Source organism: Megalobrama amblycephala, linkage group LG12 (genome assembly GCF_018812025.1).
Source record: "Megalobrama amblycephala isolate DHTTF-2021 linkage group LG12, ASM1881202v1, whole genome shotgun sequence".
Taxonomy (NCBI): Eukaryota; Metazoa; Chordata; class Actinopteri; order Cypriniformes; family Xenocyprididae; genus Megalobrama; species Megalobrama amblycephala.
In genome coordinates this window covers 20,981,761-20,996,800 of record NC_063055.1, presented here as the reverse complement: position 1 = coordinate 20,996,800, position 15,040 = coordinate 20,981,761, and the positions used below count along the sequence as shown (strand labels likewise).

The 15,040-nt window shown below is 36.9% G+C and overlaps 1 protein-coding gene across 1 annotated transcript in view; it reads right to left on the bottom strand.

The window, feature by feature from the left end:
- ghra (growth hormone receptor a) overlaps positions 1-12,694 on the bottom strand; it is a 38,250-nt gene extending 25,556 nt beyond the window's left edge. The window contains exon 1 of the mRNA XM_048209583.1: positions 12,234-12,694. The gene's annotated coding sequence lies outside the window, so the exon portion shown is untranslated. The remainder of the gene's footprint in view (positions 1-12,233) is intronic.
- Positions 12,695-15,040: the final 2,346 nt, after the last annotated feature.

Below are 15,040 nucleotides of genomic sequence, written 5' to 3'. Positions count from 1 at the left end.
TATACGTGTATGGGGATATTTTCCAATATTCCAAATTAATAGAATGAGATCCACAAACATATGTTAGGAGTTTCACAAATAAATAAAATGAGATTTGCTAATAAGAAACAAACAAATATGTTTTTATGTCACAAGCACAACTCTGTCTGCATTTTTTTGTGAATCGCTTTCTATACATTTGTGAATTGCTTTCTGTGCATTTGTGGATCTCTTCCTGCGCATTTGTGAATCACCTCACGCATTTGTGGATTCTGAAACAGTTCTAGCGTCACAACTGCAGACAAATCCACAAATAGGTTGACTCCACCCACCGACTACTTAAGCCAATCAGATAACGGCCACATTGCCCTGACCAATCGCAGCACACTCTCGCTACAACCAATCATGTTTTGCTTTACAGTCGGGGTGGGAACAGACTCATTTTGCACCCCTGAAAGGAGCTCCGTACTATTTCACCATGGGCGCCTCTTCATTCGAATTGATCTGAAGCTGTTTGTGTGATTAAAACACCCCTTTTACAAAATGTAACAGACTTTATTGTGATTCATCTTCTAATTAGTTTTGTACATATTTTTGTGGGTGTAATTATGTATAAGGACTGCATTATCCTTCTTACAATAGGGGGATTCTTATTTTGACGGGTATTATAGTCTACGGAGCGATGCAGCAAATAGAAGGCATTATAATCATTATAAACAAACGGATTACATTATTAGTGTCCATGTAAATGCAGCTGTGATACTGTCTACAAGCGTCATGGTGCGACACGTGTCAGTGGCTGTAAACAGATCTTACACTTGCACAGTAGAATATTGTATAATACACACTTGCATAATACCAAATATGAGCCTGAATGACCATCAGTGATGAAACCGTACGAGCCTCAGCATCACTGCAGCAAGTACTATGATTTTGGATAATGCAAATAAAGAGGTTGCAATGCTTAAAAATACATTTTTGTATTTATTTTGGATGCTGTAAACAACTTTTACAATCAAATTCTATTAAGTCTGATTCATTTGAAATATTATTTGTATGATCAAGTGTTTGACTGCTGGACATTTTATTTTTAAATGAAATGCATAATTTATATGGAATTCAACAACCTGTCACATGTTTAAAAAGACTATATCTTCTCTACAAACAATGGTAACCTTTAAACGTTTAATTAATGTTTAAAATATTACTTAAGGGCCTGTTAAATAATGTTTAATAGCTGGTTTGCTGCTCATATCCGTCAATGTTTGATTGATAAACTGGGAAATGCTGTTGGCTGTTGTTATGTGACGACAGTTTCATCTATTTTGCAAACTCGCATGTTTATCACAAGGTTAAATCCAGTTAGTTAAGTTAATAGCTAATTATTGAGGCTTTCTGTTCTATCTTGAATAACGTGACGCTTCCATAACGCATCTGTATTCAATTTACCGTTGTTCCCATAACAATACATCAAAAAGACACACTGTTTCTCTGGCATTTTTAAATGGGCCATAAAATATAGTTTGCTTCCATAACACAAAGACTAATGGTCTAACGAAATCTAAATTTTAAACATCACTGTACCTTTCTAAGCCTACGTGACCGCCCACGATTGTAAAACAAAACGTGATTGGTTGTAGCGAGAGTGTGCTGCAATTGGTCAGGGCAATGTAGCCGTTATCTGATTGGCTTAAGTAGTTGGTGGGTGAAGTCGACCTATTTGTGTTAGAACTGTTTCAGAATCCACAAATGCGTGAAGTGATTCACGAATGCACAGGAGGAGATCTACAAATGCGTGCAGCGATCCATAAATGCACAGAAAGCAATTCACAAATGTACAGAAAGCGATTCACAAATAAATGCAGGCAGAGTTGTGCTTATGACATAAAAACATATTTGTGAATTAGCAAATCTTATTTTATTTATTTGTTAATTTAATTATTTTTCTGAAACTCCTGCTGGAAACTCCAATATTTGGAATATTGGAACAAAAATACCCCCATATACGTGGGGGCGCTACATGATTTGCGCTTTGTATTTAGTTGATTCTGTCAATGTTCCTTCGCCCTCACCACTTTGGGTCTTATTGCAATATTATTGCATAAAAGAGATAATGGTTTGTCTGAAATGGTGATGACATTGTGACATAGTGAGAAATTATTATCACAAGCATACTGGCGGAACAGGTTGTATCCAGCTAGCCCAAGAGTTAGGCTAAAAATAAGTACACTATATTTGTTTGGTCACCACCACAAATCATAGAGAGGTCAGTGGCGCTTCGGGACTGATGAGTCTGATCTTAACAGTCCGAACTAAACATTATGTAGACAGCCTGATAAAATAAAAAGAGAAAACACTAGTGATATGGTTTAAATGTGTGTCAAATAAAATCAAGTCGACAAAAAAACAATTGGCCAACAAATGTTGTTCAGACTCGCAGTGTTTCTGAATCTGATTCGATTAATGATGAGTTCTGGCTTCAAAACTTGGCTTCAGAGCTATTTTTCTTCTGCACTTGGCAGTGGATTGTTGAAACAGCACCAGGCTATAATTTCCAAATGTGGGAAAATGTACAGTCAGCAAATAAGTGGCTTTGTTGCATTTGACCTGTAGTTTCACCCCATCTCAACATCTAACAATGCTAAAATAACAACATGCAGATTTCAGAACCCTGTCTCTTTTTATTTTAATACTTGAATAGTAAAATACTTCTGTATTTTGTATTTGCATTCACAAAGCTGCCTAAAATAAAAGCTAATTAAACTCACTGAAAAGGTTTATGATTTATTAAAGCTAAATATTATGTAAAATTATGTACATGTAGTTTGGTTTCATGTCTGGTGCATACAGAGTCAACAAACTTGATCCTTCTCACAGAGACGGCCCTTATCAGTCAGGTAGTAATGAGGCCCCATTCCTCACAGGAACGCTGTGAAGGAGTGTAAAATTATATCATACAGTGAAGGAGTGTAAAAAGCACTACACACCCAGATTGACAGCCAGTCCAATGCTTATTCGCTGTTGTATGTGACTATATTGCATTTAGCAAACTATAAATTGAATTATAAATGTCTTTATTGTCACATTTATCAATGTAATAACAGTATTAGTTTCTTTAAAAAACCTTACTGAACTCATACTGTATATATTATATTATATTATATTATATTATATTATATTATATTATATTATATTATATTATATTATATTATATTATATTATATTATATTATATTATATTATATTATATTATATTGGTAAATCTATGAGGCATATCCAAACACTCAGTGGTCTCTGTTTGAGTTTGCAGTCGCGTTTCCGCCATATGGAGTGTTTACTGGGAGGGCCAGTAGGGTCCGACCCCATGAGGGAGTTAAAGGGGCACGGCAGTCAACATAGAGGGCCTGATTGTCCAGATAGCCATGAGAGGGAGGAGGGTGGAACCTCCCTTAAATCTGATTGGCTGAAAGAATTTCCCGCTTCTCAAGTGCTTCACAGATTGCTCTAGCACTGCATGCATATTAGGCAATGCTTCTCACCCTTTAACCTCCAAAATATGTCTGCTGTTGATAACATCGCCCATCTTGGACAACATTTACATTTGAGGGCCATTTCTTTGAATCAAATGTTACTGTAATGTTTCTCTTTTAAATCATTCATAGTCAGCCTGTTGTATTACAACAATTTTTGTTACAAAATATATATATCTGGGCAGTGCTGCACAGTGGGTTGTGCAAATAAACAGGTCTGTTTTGCATCAGTTGCAATGCGTGGTTGAGTGGATGACAGCCCACAGTTTGTTCCGATTTATTTGCTGCTTGAAGCATTCAGAGCAAAACTTTATCGTGACTACAGTGATTCAACCTTAAATGTTATGAAGCGACGAGAATACTTTTTGTGCACAAAAAAAGAGACTTTATTCAACAATTTCTTCTCTTCCCTGTCATTCTCCTTCGCTGTTTATGTTGTAGACACAATGCAGCGCTTGCAGGTTCTACGCCAGAATGCCGACTTAGTATTATACCTAAAAACTAATATAATATAATATAATATAAAATAATAGTTCACCATCTGTCAGAATTTTAATGATTGGTTGCTACAACCTTAATAAAAGGATCTGGTGCTGGGTGGCATTTCTGCTTAAATGGATGACCTTTTGAGCTTAAGAAAGGGCAGAAATTTTCACATCTTCACAATTCTGGATGCATTTGCAAACACAAAACTTCAGAACATTGACTGTTATAGGCTTCACTAAATTAACTACTACAATGAAAAACAGTTGGTGAAGTGACAATTTTCACCCAGAAAGTGCTAATAAGTTTTAAAACAATTACAAAGAAATAGCATGAAGTATAATGTTTAATTAAGTAACACTGAATAAAACATTTTGAAGCAGAAGGACTGAAATAATATTTTATTGCTCCAATAATCTTTGTTTTATTTATATCTTCAAAAACTTTTTTTTTTTGGGGGGGGGGGGGGGGTCTAAAGGTCTAGAGCTCAGGCTAACAAGCAAGAGTATCATTCCTATCTTTCATTGGCCAAAATCCAAGACTGAATTAATAACATCCAAAAGCAGTGACTAATACATGTAGAGTTTACTGTTTCAAACCTGTTGATCTCTGTACTATAATAAAACGTCCAGAGTCACTGAGTCATACTCCAGTATGATGGCACACTCCAAACAGGAATTAATACCAAATCTGTATGCGGTGATGTGCTCGGCCGTTAAACTGCTCTTAATGCTACCTATTTAGCAACTTTATATCAGCAATCAGACAATTCAACAGAGATTAAATCTGAATGACTGAATCTATGTACACTGAGACCTTTCTCCAGTTCTTCTGAGCTCAAACCTGCTGCCAGCATGATGTAAAACAAACATGTGAATATCACCTTTAGCAAACTGTGCTGAAACTACCGATGATATCAGTCCATTACTGAATGTCGGGGTAAAATGTTACGCAATATATTTGTTCAAATAACGTGTTATTTGTCAAATTTACACCATATTAGTCACTTTTTCAAATAAAAGTAGCGCACATTATTTTTCCATTTATGTACTTTATTTAGTTGCAAATAAAAATGCATGTTTAAGGGTATGTAAAAACTTTTTTTGTCAAAAATGTAACATTTGGGTTTTGATATATTTATGTGATTTCCGCCACTGTGTTTCCTGTGTAAATACATTTAAATATAAACATCTTATGACTAGCCGTCAACAAATATAGCACTATTTATTTTTTTTTATCGGCTTCAGCTGATACGTTTTTCTGTTTGGCTGATAAGTATCAGAAGCAGGACATTTATATTGACAGGAATGAGACTTATTTTGACAGCTGAAGTATAAATCTGATTTCGGCCACTACATATGACACATTACAAATTACTGTCACCATGATTTTGCCAAGAAAGATCTTTGTTCCTGGATCTACTTATTTTGTTGATCCTGAAACTAAATTCCTGTCCGAAAATTTTTATCTTACCCCATTTTATCCCTACCCGTACCTCTTAGGGTGCTTTCACATTAGCACTTTTGGTTCACTGCTGATATGAATGCAAACGTACCAAATTGCAGAAGTGAACTGCTATTAATGCTGTATTATTTGATAAAAATGTGTGTTTGTGTGTGTGTTTCACTCACTTTCCCAATAAGCGTGACTGACGTGCTGCAAGCAGAGAGCTGTATACCTCATTCTGCTCGCCTTAAGCGTTCTACATTCGTGGCAGATAGACGCAATGTACTGAAGCTTTGGAAACAAAACCAACGGTTCAAAAACAAAAATATAACAGTGAGGACAGCAACTTTATGCATTTTGGCGCCTTCTCCTGCACCGTCCTTACTAAGCAACGGAGTAAACAGCTGCTGGTTTGATGACGCAAACGAACCATGGATCGGACCCAAATAATATAATATGAACAGAGTCCAGTGGGGGAAGGGGGAGGGGGAGCAATCGAACTCGTGTTCGGTCCAGGCAATCGAACCAAGTGTGAAAACACCCTAAACCTAAACCTACCCATAAAGCCCCGGGTATACTTCAGCCATCTGTGTTCGTCCGCCATCCACGTCCAAATTTCGAGACCATGCGGACGGTGTGCGCGCAACAGCGCATGCGCAAGCAGGACAGAAGAGTCCACTAGGTGGCAATACGCACAGTACCGAGCACAATGTGCATTCATTGAAGAAATGTGTGTAAAGAGCGATTCAAAAACAAGACGAGTAAACTCAGAAGCATGCCTTCTCCATCGTTTTTGATTCCTGTTCTCCTGGTGTATCTTCTGAACTATGCTGCAATGGTGGATGCACCATTTTTCTTCTCCAATCCTGCCCAGCGAATGTACCGTTGATGACACGATGTCTGGTAAAGAGTATAGAAAAAATTGTACTGCGCATTAGGGCTGGGTAAAAAATATCGATTTCTCGATTTTAATCGATTCTCATTTTTACGAACCGATATCAATTCTTAAATACCAAGTAGTTAGTCTGTTTTCAGTTGATGAATGAGCAGAATATAGCGCCTCCCATCCAATAAATTGCAGTAATCTTTGTGCTTTGTTACTTTTGATATGAAGCAAAGTCTCAGGTTTCAAATGTATGTCCATCTTATTATGAGTTTAAAAAAATAAATACCGTTTTGGCGCTATTTAATGTGACGTGACAGATAACTTTAGCGCCTCAGTTAAAGAGAATCCTCTCCTCTGCTTTAATACCAGTTACAGCGCTAAATAAACAGGACTAAACATCTGAAGGTATGTTAAAATATACAGTACAACTTACCGAAATCCGTATCATGTCTCGTGTAATAGCTCAATCAGTGTTTCAACCTCAGAAAGACGTCAATAAAACAGCTTGTAAACAATGTCATGTAACGTCACATTTACCTCAGAAAAACTATATTCAGTGACCAAAAACTCATTAAAATGAGTTTGATGAAAAATGAACTCTAGAGAGGAGCATTTTGATAAATATAGCTATGCACCGTTACATATTCATAATAATTTTTAATGTTTTTCAATATTTAATGCATATTTGAAAAAAATAAGTTATGGCAGCCTCGATTTAAATGTTTATATTTCAAAAAAACTAATTGGAGTAGAAATATGATTATGTAATTCTAAACTTTATTTATAATAAAAACATAATTGAGTGTAATTTAAGTGTTTGTATATAAATAAGTTAATTTAACCTTCAATATGATTATAGCAGTACCAACTGACTTGTGTAGTTTACAGCATTAGTTGAGAGATTTTTTTCCACTAGAAAATATGCCATGTACTGTAACTGAAATATTACATCCAAAATAATCGATATTGAATCGAATCGAATTGAAAGCATGTGAATAGTAATCGAATCGAATCGTGAAAATTGTGTCAATACCCAGCCCTACTGCACATGTATCGAACTCAGTCATCCGCGCGCATCCGTGGTTTAGTATACTTTGAAAGATGCGAGGACGTGACTGCGCGCGAGACGCGTCCGGGCGCAGAAAGTGATGAAATGATAGGTGAATAACACTGATGTAGAAGCACCTAACCCTGGTTTTAAGCCTAAACATGACATTAACTGCAAACTTGTCCCTCAAATCTGACTGAAATGTTGATTGAAATGTTGTTCAAGGATCAACAAAGATGTTGATTCAGGAACATGTACTAAATGAAATCACGTTCACCACAAATTACAGTGGTTAACCAAATTTTTGCATGCAAAATATGTTTGAAGGATAAACGCTGTCCATAAAAAACAAAACAGCTGAAAACTCACCTTCAAGCTGCATCCTGCTGACAAAAAAATAAATAAATAAAAAATTCCTCGATGCTTTCACTATTTCTTGTCTATGCTTTCACTATTCCTTAATATCTCCCTGTTCTAGCTTGTACTATTCTGATTGATGTCTGAAACTTTGTTTTACTAGCACTTCTGTTTATTGCCTCTTTAAGATGAATCACTTGTTGTATTCCTCATTTGCAAGTCGTTTTAGATAAAAGCATCTGCTAAATTAATACATTTAAATGTGACATTTCTAATGTCAAAAAAGCCCAAAAATGCTTCCACTTCAGAAGAGTCTCAATCAACTATTTATGAGTAATATGCAATATTGTAATGCATTTGTTTTAAAAGTAACACTTTATCTCCTATTTTAGCAAGCCCATTAAATAACACTAAATCATACACCTCAAGTTTCTGCTGTTTTTCAAATCAACTATGTCAATGTTTTGGTTGTTCCCTAACAATTGCTATCTCAATAGCATTTAGTCCATATGCATCATTGCAACATCTCTGAATTTAATCTAATTCTAGCATAATCTTTAGATGTCATTAGTACAATAATGTATCACAGGTCTACAGAGCATTTGGCTACAGCAGAAAAGAGGGTATCAGAGAGGATTCGACCTTTCCTATTCTGATTGATTTAGTCAGAAGACGATATGCAAGGTTCAAAGGTCACATTCAGTCACCCCGATTGCACAAGCAAGCAAATAGTGTGTTATGGTGAAACAAGCACAAAACCTTGTGTAAACCATTAGATGGATCTATCTGCATGTGCACAGAAAAAAGTGCATGTGCTGCGGTTATGCTGGTGGAAAGGGGATTTTAACTTGGTTAGACAGGGGTTTAACACTTCATTGGACTGTTCAAATAGAGATTAAAGTGGGCTTCTGCCAGCCACAGCATATAGAATCTTTTCACTTTGTGATGGCATTCATTTCTGGCTGGTGAGACCCGATCGTCTCTGCCGCTCCTATTTCACAAGGGCAGTGGAAAAGTTTGGGTCAGCAGAGCAGGCTGTTGGAGGGGGACGGAGCGAGATTCTGCCAAACGGAGCATGTGTGCGCATATGTGTGTGTGGCGAGAGCTGAGTTTTACGATGCTGACTCTAAACAAGAAGCAGAGAGAGATATCATGCTTCCAACGCCCGTGGTAAACTGAGGTCAATCAAGTTCGTGCAGAGACTGCTTGCAAACCTGTTTGTGTTGCAAAGGTCTTCAGTCGTCTGGAAGTTTGTCATTGAGAGCCAAAGGCTGGCGCACTGCAACGCTTGACCCTTCATACTCTGCACTGATATAGAGTCCGACAGTTAAGCTCTATGTCTTTGTGTTATACACCACCGTTCAAAAGTTTGAAGTCAGTAGGATTTTTTTTAAATGATTACTTTTATTCAGCAAGGCTGTACTGTTACAAAAGATTTCTATTTCATATAAAGCTTTTCATTTGAACTTTATATTAAGCAAAGAATCCTGAAAACATGTACCACCGCTTTCAGCATAATATTAAAGGGATAGTTCACCCAAAAATGAAAATTCTGTCATCATTTTCTCGTTTTATCACCCTCAAGTTGTTCCAAACCTGTATGAAGGGAAGATATTTGGAAGAATGTTTGTAACCAAGCAGATTTCGCCCCCCGTGGACTACCATAGTATTTTTTTCCTACTATGCTAGTTAATGGGGGGCGAGATCTGCTTGGTTACAAACATTCTTCCAAATGTCTTCCTTTGTGTACAGCCGAACAAAGAAATTTATACAGGTTTAGAACAACTTGAGGGAGAGAAAATGATGACAAAATTTTCATTTTGGGGTGAACTATCCCTTTAAGCAGCACAACACTGATAATAATAAGAAATGTTTCTTGAGCACCAAAACAGCATATTCTGACACTTGATTTCTGTTTTGCCAGCACAGGAATAAATTACATTATAAAATATATTAAAATAAAAACCTGTTATTTTAAATAATATTAAATAATAATAATATATCACAATAGTACTGCAGCCTTGATGAGCATAAGTGACTTCTTTCAAAAAGATTAAAAAATCTCACCGACCCCAAACTTTTGAATGGTAGTGTATAGCAAATTACCAAATGGCATTTAATTTGATGAAATGTAGCAAATGTAGAAAAAGAATTCACACAAAGACGTTTATTAATAAAACAATACAGATTAGTATGTTCATTGGTAATGTGATGAATTATAGTTGTGTGTTAGACCTATGTCAGCTTGAGGAGAAGACATTTCTACTAAATATGGAGTTAAAAGTAATTACAAAATGGCTCAGAAAAGTGAAGTTATTCCTGGGAAAATGCATCAATTGTTTGATGTTTTACATCTATGATATGCAGACATTTTAAGAGTGTCTTGAAAGTGTCCAAATATCTAACCGAAATGGTAACACTTTTCTGATTACCAGCACCTTGAGCTCCTCTATGTGTGTGTGTGTGTGTGTGTGTGTGTGTGTGTGTGTGTGTGTGTGTGTGTGTGTGTGTCAACACTAAATGTTCCTGCAAGCCTGCTACACAAAAAGCAATTACAATCGACACAGAAAACATTTAATTACAGACACACATTAAGATGAAACGAGTAATTCAATTTACTGATGGATGACGACAATTTTATAATGAATAATGAGTTTAAATTAATAATAATGAAATTCTGGATGAATAACAATTTGCATTTTGCAATTAGCATGTGAGAATACAGCTGAATTTCCTCAGCATTAGGAAAGCAGCAAAAATCTAGAGTTTAACATAAGCTGGTCTGTACATGTCATGCTTTGAGAGGGAAACCTGTACAACCTGTAACCTTTAACAAGCCAGTAAGAGTCTAGGAAAACTGGGAAATCTTTCAATACATTTAAAGTTAGTTCACCCAAAAATGAAAATTCTGACATCAATTACTCACCCTCATGTTGTTCCAAACCCTTAAGATTTTCATTCATCTTCGGAACACATGTGAAGATATTTGTAATGAAGTCTGGGAGAATTCTGTACCTCCTTTGAAAGTCTATTCACTCAAAACATTTATTTAAAATATAGATTTCTTTATGAACGTTTTGCAGCGCCAGAGTTTTGAGTGAATACTTTCAATGGAGTAACAGAAATCTCTTTTAGATTTCATTAAAAATCTCTTCAATTGAGTTTTAAAAGATGAACGAATGTCATTGGAACGGCATGAGAGTGAGTAATTGATGACAGAATTTTCATTTTTGGGGTGAAATTATCAAGTGTTTTAGGAATCTGCGTCACTCTTCTGGCTCTATCATCTTAAGACCTCTCTCTTCAGAACAAGCAGCTTGAAACGAGTGTGTGAATGAAGTATTCAAACTTGTTTCAAGCAGGAAATCATGACCTTTCTGTTTAAGTATCTTTGAAGAAATGAGGGAATACCGATTGCAGCATTTTACCTGTACAATTGCACAGGTGATGGCATGGCTGCTTAGAAATATAAAATGTAGGGAGTATTGGATTTGCAGTCTCATTTCAAATAGCGTTTCTGTCTGAAAAAGTGCCAGAGGTTCTCAGAATAATTTCTATGATTTCTCCACATTTTTTGAGTTTTTAGTCTTTTCAAGATTCATTTTCTTTATCAGTGAAATTCTAAGTGATAAAAAGGTTATCACTGCAGGACTTTACTTGGGCACCAAATTGATTTTAAAATTTAAGGAAACAATTAAAATCTAAATTTTAGTGGGTTGTTTTTTTTTTATACAGTGACATAAATTTTAAACATAAACATGAATATAATAAGAACTAGCCTATATGAACAGATGATAATTAAATGTGAGCTATAACTATTTTCTGAAAATATTCTAGTGTTATCAAGTACTCCAAATTTCCCACTACATTGTTACAGAAACAAAGCACAAAAAATAATTATGCAAAACTATACATACATTATTCAAACGTGAATAAATGCCAGCTGCTTTATACTCTAATACCTCAAGCGTACTTAACTACTGAAGTGCCCTAAAGTGTGTCAAACCTGCAGAAAACACCTGCATGACTGCCGCCATATGCATAAATCCAGCTGTCACAGAAATTCATAACAGGGATAAACAGCAAATGTGTCCATTAATTCCCACTCTGTTTAACTTGTTGGCCTTGGTTTAACGAGGGTAATAAATATTTTCAAACACTTTTCGTAGCCGATAAGCCATCTGAGGCCCCTTATAAACATACTGAGACGTGAGTAAACTACATTTCTGCCTTATTTCCACTAGCACTGAGTGCAGAGCAAAGTTTAGACAACAGAACAACATCAGATGAGCAAGAAAAAGATTACCTATTATCGAAAGACTTTTAAACTGCATACGAAGCACGCAAAAAAAGCTTGATTTCGCAAACTGTTTACCGCCCTGTGCTCCACGAGCTCTGCACACCCCTTTAATCCAACGTGTAGCCTAAGTGAAACACTTCAAATCGAGATTTATAAATGCATATCATGCAACAAAAAAACTTGATAAGAAGAGAGCGAAACTTACTCAGCCTCAGAGAAGTTGTCCGCGATCAAATCTGTTGCGAGTTTTTACTTTTTCACCAGTTCGTTCATCCGGATCAACAGACTTGAGTGCTGTGGGTCTCTCGATTTTCTCCCCCTCTAAAACGATGCAAAAACGTGATCAGATGACACTGAAAAATCACCCGAACATCTTTTCGGGAACAATGATGAACGCTTTGGAGGATTTTCAGGTATAACGCGCTGAAAAGTGTTGACAGGGATATGTTAAGAGGGAGTGGGGGCACAGCGCGGATCCTGAAGGGTCTCACGTTGACTGCGTAGTACTTCAAGTCTCCAGTCCAGATTTACATTTACTGGTCTCGGGCAATGTCACTGGCTCGCGCCCCCTGCCGACAAATATTCGAGTCCTGGCGCGAGCTGCGAAATATAGCGGTCTCCCACGCGCTGAGCGCGCGCAACATCCAAAACACTCATGCCGCATGAAATTGAGTGAGTTTAGTCACAAGTTACAGATTACCCTCGGAAAGTTTCTTTTTGTTGTTTTTGAAAGTCAGCACTGGTCACTCTTTTAGTTTACGTAATTGGCCAGTTTTCTATTCAGCGTTTTTGAGGGAGACAAGTCACTCTTTTGTTGACTTATTTGGGAGAGCGCGCGCTGCTTACGCTTTTCCGCCAACTCAGGTCATTCTTTTTGGTCACTTAATAGAGAGAACGGACTCTAATGCTCTTTCTTTGTCATTCAGTTTGACAATTTTCTGAGAGAGCCAGAACTGGCCACTCTATTTGGTCACTTTTGTTCAGTTTTGTTTGAGGATGACAGGGAGAGAGAGAGAGCTCATTCATTGGCCACAATTTCTGTTACTTTGGTCACATTTTTCTGTTACTTTGCTACTTTTGGCAAAAATCACTGAATCCAAGTGTGTTAAAGGGTTAGTTCACCCAAAAATGAAAATACTGTCATTTATTACTTATACCTCATGCCGTTCCACACCCGTAAGACCTTCGTTAATCTTCAGAACACAAATATTTCAGTTGAAATCCGAAAGCTCCGTGAGGCCTCCATAGGGAGCAATGGACACTTCCTCTCTCAAGATCCATAAAGGTAACTTACTAAAAACATATTTAAATCGGTTCATGTGAGTACAGTGGTTCAATATTAATATTATAAAGCGACGAGAATATTTTTGGAGCGCCAAAAAAAACTAAAAACAAATGCTTCAGGAAGCATCAGAGCACAGATGAATCAGTGTGTCGAATCTGCTGTTTGGTGCGCCAAACTCACGTGATTTCAGCCGTTGCCAGTTTGACACGCGATCTGAATCATGATTCGACACACTGATTCATTTATGCTCCGATGCTTCATGAAGCAGTGTTTTGAAATCGGCCATCACTAAATAAATTGTTATTTTGTTTTTTTTGGCGCTCCAAAAATATTCTCGTCGCTTTATAATATTAATATTGAACCACTGTACTTTCATGAACGGATTTAAATATGTTTTTAGTACCTTTATGGATCTTGAGAGAGGAAGTGTCCATTGCTCCCTATGGAGGCCTCACGGAGCTATCGGATTTCAACTAAAATATCTTAAAGGGGACCTATTATGCCCTATTTAACAAGATGTAAAATAAGTCTCTGATGTTCCCAGAGTGTGTATGTGAAGTTATAGCTCAAAATACTCCACAGATAATTTTTTATAGCATGTTAAAATTGCTACTTTTCGTGGTTGAGCAAAAACGAGCCGTTTTAGTGCGGTCCCTTTAAATGCAAATGAGCTGCCTAAGAGGGCGGAGCTTCACGAGCTGATTCTCCGGTGACAGGAATCAGTCGGGACGTGCTATAATGTCAGAAACTACGAATATATGCTGCATGGAGATAGAACAGGTATAGTTTAGTTAAATTACGGTTCTAACTTATATTGCCTTGTTTTTAATCCACTATATTAGTACAAGCCTGTTGAACAGTTCGAATGATGGCCAAAACTTTACAGATGAGTTTTATGACGTTTATTCTACTTCACACAAAAGATGAAGCGTCTTTTTTCACTCGAGAAAATCACTGTAAGAGCTTAATAAAACACTGCAAGTGTGCTTTAAAATATTATCCATAAACGCTCTCTCTTTCCCTTGTATTATAACACACATAGCGAAGAACACAGAAACACTCGTTACAACTACCAGTAAACAAATATATAAAGACTTTATGCCTTTCCGGTGGTGCTTAATAAACTTTATACCCGTAAATAAGCTCAGATGAACTGTAATAAAGTGCCCTTACCTTCATTACTGCCGTATTTAGTGTCACTCTTGAGACTGTAAGATTGATCACGAACAGTTTTAACTTGTATATCCTCCTTGAGTAACACATTTTTAGCAGTCTCTGTTTTATATTGTCCCTTTGTATTGACATTCATTCACAAAGCAGTCCGGTGTGAAATGATTCACGCAGACATACACGAATTTCGGCAGAACTGTGGGAGCATTTTCCTGGAAAACCAAGTTAATCCACCTCGTCTTCAGCAGCTCAGATTTAAGTTGTACATGAAGAGAGTTATGTGGATTAATCCATCCAGCTACAGAACACCTAAAACACTTGGGAGAGATTCTCATCAGTGCAGCAATGGCGGAATCGCTGTAAACAACGCGCTCAGGGCGGTTCTATGTTCAAACTTCAGTGTCAGTCAACTCTGTGGGCGGGGCCTGTTGCTTTTGTGACGTCACACTGCCAAGGATCTGGAAACAGCTTGTTCTGAGACGCTGCTTATGATTTATGGAGATTTAAAAAAAAAGGAGTGGGTGGATTTTTATCACTATAGGGTGGTTCTGTACACA